The sequence below is a fragment of the Nannospalax galili genome, unplaced genomic scaffold (genome assembly GCF_000622305.1).
Source record: "Nannospalax galili isolate Female #2095 unplaced genomic scaffold, S.galili_v1.0 scaffold461, whole genome shotgun sequence".
NCBI classification, from domain to species: domain Eukaryota; kingdom Metazoa; phylum Chordata; class Mammalia; order Rodentia; family Spalacidae; genus Nannospalax; species Nannospalax galili.
The window spans coordinates 1,443,717-1,455,082 of record NW_008349975.1 but is presented as its reverse complement, the minus strand read 5'-3'; the positions used below and the strand labels follow the sequence as shown (position 1 = coordinate 1,455,082).

At 42.2% G+C, this 11,366-nt stretch overlaps 1 long non-coding RNA gene and 1 pseudogene across 1 annotated transcript; both read right to left on the bottom strand.

Moving 5' to 3' along the window:
* Positions 1 to 1,859: 1,859 nt before the first annotated feature.
* LOC115072701 lies at positions 1,860 to 3,912 on the bottom strand (annotated as a pseudogene).
* A 275-nt stretch (positions 3,913 to 4,187) lies between these two features.
* LOC115072698 lies at positions 4,188 to 7,639 on the bottom strand. Its single transcript, XR_003851728.1, has 3 exons — positions 7,541 to 7,639; positions 6,273 to 6,370; positions 4,188 to 4,239 (listed from the first exon to the last, which is right to left on the bottom strand). It is a non-coding gene; the product is annotated as an uncharacterized LOC115072698 (long non-coding RNA).
* Between the last annotated feature and the right edge of the window lie 3,727 nt (positions 7,640 to 11,366).

Here is an 11,366-nt window from a genome sequence, read left to right as displayed (position 1 = left end):
ATGTAAGTGCACCCGTGTCCCGCAGTGCCTACAGAGATCAGAAGAGGGTGTCAGATTCCCCCAGAACTGGAGTTATCGATGGTTGTTAGGCACCATGTGGGTGCTGGGAACTGAACCTGGGTCCTCTGCAAGAGCAGCCAGTGCTCTTAACTGCTGATTCATCTCTCCAGCCCTGAAAAGAAAAATCTTATAGGAACATGTACAGCATTGGAGCAACTTGCAGAATGTTCTTACTAAGTCTTCTGTTGATTCCCTTAGATTTCACAGCCAGGAAACTTTATTGGCTATGAGTGGTGGCAATTATAAGTCTTCCTCATCTCTCTCATCTATCTTGTTATGGTAAGGGTTAGTAGTCCCAGGACATTGGTTAGCAATAGCATGTCTCTTGCTAGTTTCTGACTCTCATAGACATGCCTGTGCTGTTTGACATCAAATGTTATTAACTATTATTTTCAAATAGAGACCTTTATCTAGATTAGGCTGTTTCTTTCTAGTCTTAACTTACTAACAGTTTTAATAAGAAATGGATTTCAAATTTCACCAAATAACTTTTCAACCTCCTTAGAGACTATTATAAACTTTTCTTTATTACTCCTTATCCCACATGCCAGGAATTGAATACTTTTGTGGATGGGTCAGAGGTGAAGCTTCAAGGCATGGTTGCTAGCCCCAGCACTGAACACCTTCTCAAGTTGCCCAAACACGGGAATCTTGGAGGCTTTGTTCCAAGTAAAGGAAGTCTACAAAAACCAAAGCTCCTGGGGATTGTGGTGCATGGAGTAAAGGGAACAAAGAAGAATCAAGTAGGATGGAAGAGCCCATGCCCTTGCCACACTCCAAAAATACACACACACACACGCACACACACACACACGCACACACACACACACACACAGAGCTGAAATTACTGGGGGAGGGTATTACCTGATGTGTTCTATAATATCCGGCCATGACAGCCTCAGGCAAGTCCTTCATTGCCATCCTGTGATCTGTAGCCAGGGCATGCAGCCCCATTAGTACTCAGAGTGGAGCCAAGCAAAAGCTACGGGGAAACCATTGTGCTCTTGTGGGGAAAACAGGGATTCCTTCTATTCCTCAATCCCACTGCTAACTATGGGTCGCCATCACTCTCCTCACAATAGGTGCATGATCTCTACATTGGCACAGGGTTCCATTAGAGTTGGCTCTCTCCTGCAGTTACTGAACCTAGACTGTTCTCCACTCATCCTCTCTGACCTATTCTATCTGCCCTTGCTCCTCTTACTTTCCATCTTGGGGAAAGGATGGGTACTTCGTTCTGTGCATGGATTAGAAGTCACTTAAAACCAAGAAGTCTGATACCACACACCCTGACCAAGGCCCTCCTCTCCCTTATCTCACCTGCGTCTGCCTTACCTCTACACCACTGGGAAACACACAGAAGAAACAACATACACAAAATGAGTAGAGCCCAGTTCATCACAGTTCTGAGAGGCAGATCAGGACAGGACAGTCAGAGTGGCTTGTCTAACCCAATCTCTGCAGTAAGAGGCAATCTCTGAGGATGAACTTTCTCTTCAGGCTACAAGAAGTTCTAACCCAAATATAGGCGAAAGTTGGCAATCTCCATGGGCTCTGGATTGATGTTGGTGCTTTTCCAGGGTGAGGCCAGAGAATATATTAATGTGAAGGAGGCCAGTTGTAGGAACCTCATGTCCACAATGTGGAAAGGCTTTGGCTTATGGTATAGCTCAAGGCCTTGGACTTAAGACCGTAGTCAAAATGCTTGCAGTGAGGATGAATGTAATGTCTACCAAGGGCAAGGTGTTTTATACAAGTCTAGCAGGTGGAAATCACAGTGTAGAAGCAAGAGGATGAAATTAGAATAGACAAGGGCCTAGTGGCTGCCACTTGGCTACAGGCAGTCACACACTAGAGTATACAGGTATACACAGGTCAAGTGGCTGAGGAGGGACAGGTACGTGGTAGAGAAGTTGTCTTGGACCTCTGGGTTCCTGATCCTGCTACTGGAAAAGATCCAACTCCTAAACATGCCTGATAGTTTACAGAAGTGAGCTACACATCCAGGGTTTGATGCTCTAAAAGGAGGTGAGAGAGGTATTAGGTTGTCCTTGAGTCCTTGGCTCCAGGCCCAGTTGTCATCCTGCAATTAATTTCCAGTCCAAGATCACCTCCATCTGGCCATGACTGAGGCCTGAAATGATCAGACCCTGGGTAGCATGCATTGTGAGGTACTTTTGTGATTCCTGGATATTCTAGTTTCTTTTAGTTGCTGTGAAAAATAAAAAAAAAACACTGACCAAAACCAACTTGGGAAGTAAAGAGTCCATTTCGCTTACAAGCACAGTCTATCATGAAGGGACACCAAGGCAGGGGCTCAGGGCAGAAACCTGGAGCACAGGCCATAGAGGAATGCTGTTTACTGGCTTGCTCTCCTGGCCTGTGCTCAGCCTACTTTCTTATACAATACAGGACCACATGCCCAAGAGTAGTCCAGCCCACCATGAGCTGGACCCTCCCACATCACTCAGCATTCAAGAAAATGCCTCACAGACATGGCCACAGGCAGTCCAATGGAGGCAATTCCCCAGTTGAGGCCCCCTCTACCTAGGTATGTCAAGTTGACAACTAAAGCTATCTAGCACAGTGGACAAAGGCCATGACTGCAATATTGGACTGCAAAGATAACTTCTTTAAATATCATTGGGGCTGTGCCTGAAAGCCACTGAGGTCTGTGAAGTGGGTGCCCTTGCTGTCAATGGCTGTGTGAATGTACTAGGCCAGTTTCTTGTCAACATGGTCCCTGACGCCCAATAGGGATGGCATATCCTGAGACACCTCCTCCAGTCCTGGCAGGTTATAAAATTGAAGCACCAAGTTAATGTGCTTGTGAAATACAACCTTTCTGAGAAGAAAGGGCCTTTAGTGACACACAGCATAGAGGGAGCACAATACTCTGAGCCCACTGTCCCCAGAACCAGGTAACACTTGTCCTCATCATCAGGCATGATGTTAATCCTCACTCTTGTCTTTCGATGTACAGGTACCACAGAGGAGAAATTCCTGTCTATCTGTTCCTGATCCTTTAGATGCTCTTGGGGAACCTGATAGGGCCTGAGGACCAGACCTGCATGTAGTGGTTCCTGATAATGAAGTCACATTATGTTGAGAGGGAATTCTTCATGCCTGCTGATGAATAACTTCAGGCATGCAGGTAGACACACACAGAGGAGGATAGTATATGATGCCTGTCCATGGACAGTGCTGGCAGGCAGATGAGCACAGACACCTGGCAGATGTCAGGGACCATGCCAATAGCAAATCTGCACAGATGTTCGTGGATCTTCCTCCTAAAGGACCCTGAGTGAGTTCACCCAGCAGGGACATCCCACTGGGTTACTCCTGTTCTAATGGACTGAATAGCACCAAAAATATGTGAGGAATCTAGCTAGATCACATGTGCTCTAGCAGGACACTGTGATTTAAGCAGGTGTCATCCATTTGGAGAAAGGGTACATCAGGGTCAAAGTGCTAGGTTCCATTGTCCCCAGGACCAGGTAGTGAGAGCTATTCTGATGATAACCTGCTTCAAGCTGAGGGAGTCCAGAAGTTTGATCCCATAGTCCACAACCACTGTCTTAGTAGTGTTGCTGGTAATAGCTTGATGTTGCTGGAAGAGCCCCATTAAGCTTCCATCATAAGGGCAATGGTTGTACATTGGACTCTGTGATGGCCCCAGTTACCCACTTCCAAGGAAAACTGATGTATTCGTCAGTTGGGCATCTGAAATCAAGCTGACAGGAAATCATGAAATCCTGGCCATAAGTGTGCAGAAGGGCATCATGTGGCAGAAGATGCTTGTGCTGAAGTCCAAGCTCCATGTCTGCCTTCACATGAACTCTGGGATGGGGGCGACAGGGAACACAGCAAAGTGCTTCTTGATGGTATAAGGTGCCCTCTGCATTAGTACGCTGATCAGGTTGGCACGGTGGAGCAAGTAAGGCATAAGGAACAGTATCAGAAGGAATCCACTGACAAGTCAGAGCCAGAGCACAGATTTCTCTCTAGCCACCTGTGTCCCTCAATAAGCTGGTCAATCAATGCAAAGTAGTGGGAGTTGGCTTCATCTGGCATCACTCAGACTCCTGGTGAGATTTCCAGCTGCCTGTTTCTCATAACCTTTGGATTGCTGCTCTCTTGGTAGCATTGATGTTGCTTATAATTTGATAGAGGAGATTTCTATAAATCCAAAGTCATTTTAAGATTAAAAAAAAATAGGGACTGGAGAGATAGCTCAGTGGTTAAGAGCATTGGCTGCTTTTACAGAGGACATGGGTTCAGTTCCCAGCATCCATACATGGTAGCTAACAAGCATCCAAAACTCCAGTTCCAGGGGATTTGATGCCAACTCCTAGCCTCCACAAGCATTGCACACATGTGATACACTTACATACATGCATCAAAACACTCATACATATAGAAAAATAATTCCAAAAAATTAAGAGAAAAAATTTTTATAGAAAGATATTGAGTATTGATTACTCACATAAAGTAAAAAATGGAAGAGACCTGACTAGGCCCCAGTGGATTGACTTGCACTGGGGAACAGCTAGGGACATTGATGACACAGTGAGTCTTAACAAGGATGACAGAGTATATGGACTCCAGTAGGGGAGGGCTATGGAAGGGTGCCAGTGGGGATAGGGGTATAAAGATTAAGATTGTTTGAGATTTTCAGTATGAAATACACAAAAATTTCAATAAAAAATTTAAAATATTCTCAAATCCCATATTTTATAAGTAAGGAAATTGAGAACTCACAGTAGGGTCCAATAGGCAAGCCTGGCTTACTTTTTTAAAAAATTATTAAATTTTTATGATTTTCACAATATAATTTGATGGTATTTAGATCCCGTCCCCTATCTGTACCACCCCTTACTTCCTGTCAACCAATTTAATGTACTCTATTACTTATATATTATTTATATGTGCACATACACACACACACACACACACATATATATATATATATATGTTTATAGAGTCCAATTTGTGTCCCAAAATGACCTTTGGTTTACTCTTTGGAAAAGACCCTGAGGAAAGAAGCCAGCTGCTGGACTTCTCTTAGTGACACTATAATGTCATTTGTGTTAACAAATATGCATGGAGTGCCTGGCATGATGATTTTACTCCTAGAATTATAGTCATTTAGAAAGGACTAATATTCTGGCAATTTTCCATATCTGACTTGCTAAAACTCTATTCAACTGATTTAAGTAAGCATTTCAAGCCAAGTATTAACAGAAAATAGACTAGAGGGGGCACTAATAAGAAAGTAATGTTGCTATGGGTCACAGAGATAATGTGTGGTTCGTTCATATTCAAATTATGAGCTACAAATCTTTAAAGGAATATTATCTCATACTCTCCTATGAGAATAACTGTGATGCCATGTCATGGTGATGTCTGAATAAAGACAGCCTACTCTTTAGCATCCATTTTAGCTCTGAGAACCTGTTCCTCCAAAATTCTGTTGGAACTGTGCTCTCAAACAAGGGCTTACTCTTTCTTTTATTGAAATATATCCAGGATGAAATATGGAAGAAGTGGACCCTTATCTCATCAGAGGATTTCCCCTTTCTGATACCTCTGAATTAGAACAGCACCCATAAGCACAAACAAATGTTATCAATCTAATACCTGTCGTTTGCAACAAATGGGATAATCTTCATTTATTACTTCCAACAAATATCCACTGTTTGCATCACTTGCTTGATATACAAAACACACACAGTCATACATTGTTCTGGGTCAAGGGCATGGACGAGCCATGAGTTCTATGTTCAGGTTATAAGAGGAGCTCAAGGTCTAGTAGACTTGTTTACATTATGAAAAAGCTAAGATAAAATTAACTTTTGGTTTTAAAGTTAACTCAAAGTCCTTTGTCCAGAGTATGTCCATATTACAAGTCATTTCCACTCTCCAATAACCTTTTACTGTAGTCCTTTTACTCTTTTTTTAAAAAAATTTTATGTGTATGAGTGTATTACCTGCATGTGTGTAAGTGCACCTGTGTCATACAATGCCCATGGAGGTCAGAAGAAGTGCATCAAATCCCCTGGAACTGGAGTTATGGACAGCTGTTAGCTGCCATGTGGGTGCTGGGAATTGAATCCCAGTCCTCTGCAAGAGCAGTCAGTGCTCTTAACTGCTGAGCCATCTCTCCAGCCCCCCTTTTGCTTTTTATTGAGGTAAATAGTTTAAGAGCATACCTTTGTCTTGGTTTTCTGATTCAGTTCCATGATTTATAACTGTGTGATCTTGGTCAAGTTGCTTAATCCTTTTGAACTTCAATTCCTCAATCTGAAAACTACACCGTAAAAGCAAGTTCCTCATATTAAATAAGACAAAAGTAGTGCTTTGGGTACATTTAGTAATGACAGTTAATATTATTACCAGCATAGTTACTATTATTAACATTATTATTATCAAGAGACCTGATACTTGAAAACTATAAAACAACTTCAAAAGATTAAAACAGGAACTAGGGACCTATCACAGTATACTTAATCTTTCCATCTTTCTTGGTTTGTTAGTGAACAGGATTTTCTACAACAGAGCACAACTGGACTTCTGCGATCTGGAATACAATGCTATGCATTCCTAGTCCAGTACCTTTAGACACCCCTGAGAAACTAAAAAGGTTATTTTCAAGTTTTTTTTTCCCTTTTTGACCTCTTGCCACAGTTTATTCCCGTGATAATATTATCGTTCATTCTAAATGTTTCATGGGCTCCTAAAATGAGGTAGGTTTCCTTGACGTACTTCTCTCTTGATGTTCATGTCTGACTTTATTTCTCGCTATATTTAAAGACAATGCTGCTCAAGGTGCTCGTGCAGGTATAAGTTCTGAGAAAAAGCCTCTTTCCCAGAGGATGCCTTGCTTTCTCTGCTCAGGGAAAAAAGGACTGATTGTTGCTATTCTGACGGCGTTTGATCAAGAAGACTCCTCCTACTATTACCATTATAGCCAGAGCAGGCAGTCCCCAGTATATTACACTATTGAAATTGCATCTCAATACAATTTTGCCTCTTGAAAGCATTATTCCCACTGGAATTGTGGCAACATCATCTCAACATCTTGCCCTACCAGCTACCTGGTAATCTATTTTCCCCTTAAGGGCCTCACTGAGACTTGTCACAGCAGTCTGTTTTCATAAGTTTTACTTCAGTGGCATGAAGCTAAGTTTGAGTAATAGAGGTTATGTTGTTCAACCTAGTTGCAAAAACCATTCTCGGTACAAATGTTCCAGGTTCTGCAGAAATCTTAAGGGAGACTTTTAAACATTTTTAACCAAAAATAAAACTCTTTGACAGAGTTCAAAAATACAACAGCATGTTTCTTTTCAATAGATGAGACTATGAGGTAGTTTAAAAAGTAATCTTGTCTGTAGCTCCTTACTATTTTAATAAGCATATTGTGAATTAGCTTTCAATTTGTGTAATTATTTTGAGACTCCTTTTTGTCAAGAATACTCACAGAGGACATGTCCTGCCTCTCTTCTGGAAGAAACCAGCTGCTGCTTCTCTATGCCAACCTTAGACATTCCAGAAGGACTGGCGCCTGAGGGAAGTAAGAAAAAGGAGTCAATTGTGGAAGAGAGAAGCAGTAAATTATAAATCAGGGTATATGCATGAGCTCCCAGCAGAAATCAGAGGAATAGTTTATGTATGTTCCCACTTTTACCACAAGCCTAAGATTTCTGATGTCTGAAATTATATCTGAGATAATCCTGAGATTTCATCTGGTTGGTAGGGTTTTATGGTTGCTTTTCTTTTTAAAAAAATACTAATTAGATCATTTTTCAAATTTAATACAAGTTCTTTGAACATAATTGTTTTAAGATCCATATGAAATGTTTCTCTTCTTTAATATGATCTGTCACTAATTTGTAATTTTTAGTTGTAGCTAACTTTATCAGGTCTAGAAATAATAATATGTATCATTTAAATACAAAATATAAAAATAGAACTTGATGTATTTTCTGGAAATCTAAACAGTATATTTAGATGACCTTATTTAAAACATAGGCTTGATGTCCCTTAAGATGTTCACTTTGCTTTTCTTGGGTGGGTCCTGTGGCCTGCCACAGCTTGACACCCACCAGTCTCATTCACCCTCCCAGCTCCCCTCCTAGCCCGGGTACTGGCCCATTTCTTGTCTTGGAACAGAAGACTCCTAGACTGACCTCTGGGCCCAGAGTCCCCACTTCTTCCTGATCCTTTGCACCCAGACCAACCCAATTCCTCCCTGCAGTCCCCAGGAGCCTTCTGGGCTTGGTCCCGCCCTCACTTCCCTTTGCTCCCTGGGCCGCACAGCCTCTGGTGTCCTGGTGCCAGCACCTTTCCTAGGTAAGCCCAGCAGCACCCACCATGCCTTGACTCCCCCAGCCTCATTCACCCTCCCAACTCCCCTCCTAGCCTGGGTACTGGCCAATTTCTTGTCTTTGTACCCCAGACCCCTGGACTGACCTCTTGGCCCAGAATCCCCACTTCTTCCTGATTCTTTGCATCCAAACCAACCCAGTTCCTCAGTGCAGTCCCTAGGAGCTGGGGGCCTCTTCGTGCTCTCACCTCCCTTTGCATCCCTGGGTGGCAGAGCCACCAGCTTCCTGAGACCAGCATTTTTCCCGGGCCCTGCTCCCAGGCCAGCCCAGCTCCCAAATTCCTGAGGGCAACATCTTTCCTGGAGGGATCCAGACCTTAGGAGAAAACCTGAGAGCATCTGATCTTCATCTGACTTGGGTCTCTGTGGGAACTCCTGAAGATGAAAGCTATTTGGCCACTCCAACATAAAATCAAAAGAGAGAACCTGAAGCCTTAACCAACCAGCTAAATCAAAAGAGAGAACCTGAAGCCTAGACCAACCAGCTTTTCATGCCCAATTAGTAAACCACAAAGGCATATAAACCACAAAAGCACATAAAGTTTACAAAAAGAAGCAGACCTAAACTCAAGAAAGGAAGGTTTGAGTCTCACACAAGAATCAGAAACTACGAAAGAAATTCACGTCAAAGTCACAGAAAAAAAATAACAACATGAAAAACCAAAATAATATATTTGCACCAAGTACCAATAATCCTCTAGAGGTAAACAATGAAAACTCCCTAGAGATAACACAGGATGTGGAACTCAAAAGAACAATTATAAACATGATAAAAGAATTTGGCGAATTTAAAGAACACACAAAGAAATCAAAGAACTGAAGGAAGATAGGGATAAACTTCTGAATAATTCCAGTTCCAGGGATCGTGATGCCTTCTTCTGGCCTCCATTAGCATTACATGTGCCCTTACATAAATGCAGATAAACCATGCATACATATAAAATAAATAATTCTTTTTTTAAAAAAATCACAAGAGTTGGAACTGGAGAGATGGCTTAGCAGTTAACAGCACTGACTGCTTTTGAAGAGAACCTGGGTGCAATTCCCGGCACCCACCTACCAGCTAATATCAGTTCCAGGGAATCTGATGCTTACTTCCAACTTCTGTAATCCTTGCATGGTATGAGTGCACTTACATTCAGGCAATGCACTCATACACATAAAATAAAAATAACAAATGAAATATTTTTTAAAAAATCCACAAGGGCAGATTCTTCAGTTACTGGTTTTGGTTTCCAATTCAATTGTTTCTCAAAATAGATGATTCTGTGTACTAGACATTGGAATAATAGCAAGTCATTTACAATTTAACAACCTTGAGTAACCCTCCCCCCAACAGTAAAAAACTAGTAATAAACAATTGCTGGATAGCCTAACAAGGAGCTACAAAGCCAGGGTCCAAAACTGTGTCTTCCAGGAACACTTACCTACTTGACTCACGTGACCCAGAGACTGTGAGACCATTGCTAAGAGCTGCTGTGCAGTACTTAAAGCCAGCATGCAGAAAGCAGTGGCATGAATGGACTTGAGTATGGACTTGAGTATCACTGACTAGAAAAGTACAATATAAAATGCATTTGAACACAGGGAGACCTGATGAGAAACGCAATAAGGAAAATGAAAAAAGAATTAGACACACAGGGGAAAAAAAAAGAAAATTCAGGATCTGCCTGCAGAAAATAACAACTTTCCCTGGGACTGTACCCCTAGACTAGAGCTGTACACGCTAAACAAGATAGAGAGCATTTAAGCTTCAAGGAAGGCTACACTCTTAAGCCATAGTAGCACATTAACCCCACCTGTGATATAACTCTTAGCGCAGGAGATGTTTAGGAAATGTACGTTCTACCGCACTGCTCATCTCCTTTCCTGGAGCCCATGCCACTTGCTGCAGCTTCAGAAAAGTAGAGGCCTTGGCAGGAAAATCAGATCTCTCTCAGATGAAGTATCCTAGTTTTAGCTCCATTGCTGTGATGAAATACCCTGGCAAAAGGCGACTTAGGGGAGAAAGGGGGTTTCTTTCAGTTTGCAATTCCATCATTGTGAGGCAGTCAAAGCAGGAACTTCAGACACATCACATCCGCAGTCAAGATCAGAAAGAAATGAATGCACACAGGCTCACTTGCTTGCTTGTGCTTTCTCCACTCTTGCACAGTTCAGAACCCCTTGCCCAGGGAATAGTGCTGCTCATAGTGGGTTGGGTCCTCCCACATCAGTTAACTTCATTAAAGCAGTCCCCCACAGACATGCCCACAAGCCAACCCAATGCAGACAGTCCCTCATTGTGACTCTCTTCCCAGGTAATTCTATGTTGTGTCACATTCACAATTAAAGTCAATTGTCACATCAGGTAAATGCTGGTTTAACAGACCTTTGCTTGGTTTGAGCTACCTCCATATCAAGCTGGGCATGTACAGCTTCCTGACACTGCTGTCAGGAGCCATCCACTCGCCTTCATTTTTCTCGATATATTCCGCTGACTTCTGTCCATACTTCTTTTTTTAACAAAATATTTTATTTATTATTTTTATTTTGTGTGTATGCGTGTCTTGCCTGTGTGTAGGTAAGTGCACCCATGTCATGCAATGCCCTCAGAGGACAGAAGAGGCTGTCGGATCCCCTGGAACTGGAGCTACAGACAGTTGTCAGCTCCCATGAGGGTGCTGGGATTTGAACCCAGGTCTTCTGCAAGAACAACAAGTGCTCTTAACCACTGAGCCATCTCTCCAGCCCCTGTTAAGTGATATATTTTATAAATGAGTGGTTTATTCACTGGTATGAAAAAAATCTCCAAATAAGAATAAATGCTCATTGGACTACAAAAAACTAGTTGTAACAATTATTTGGTCCAGCATTAAAATCTATTTGATTCTAGTTATGATTTCCCTCCTTTATACTTACTGAAGCAATTCTCAGTGTT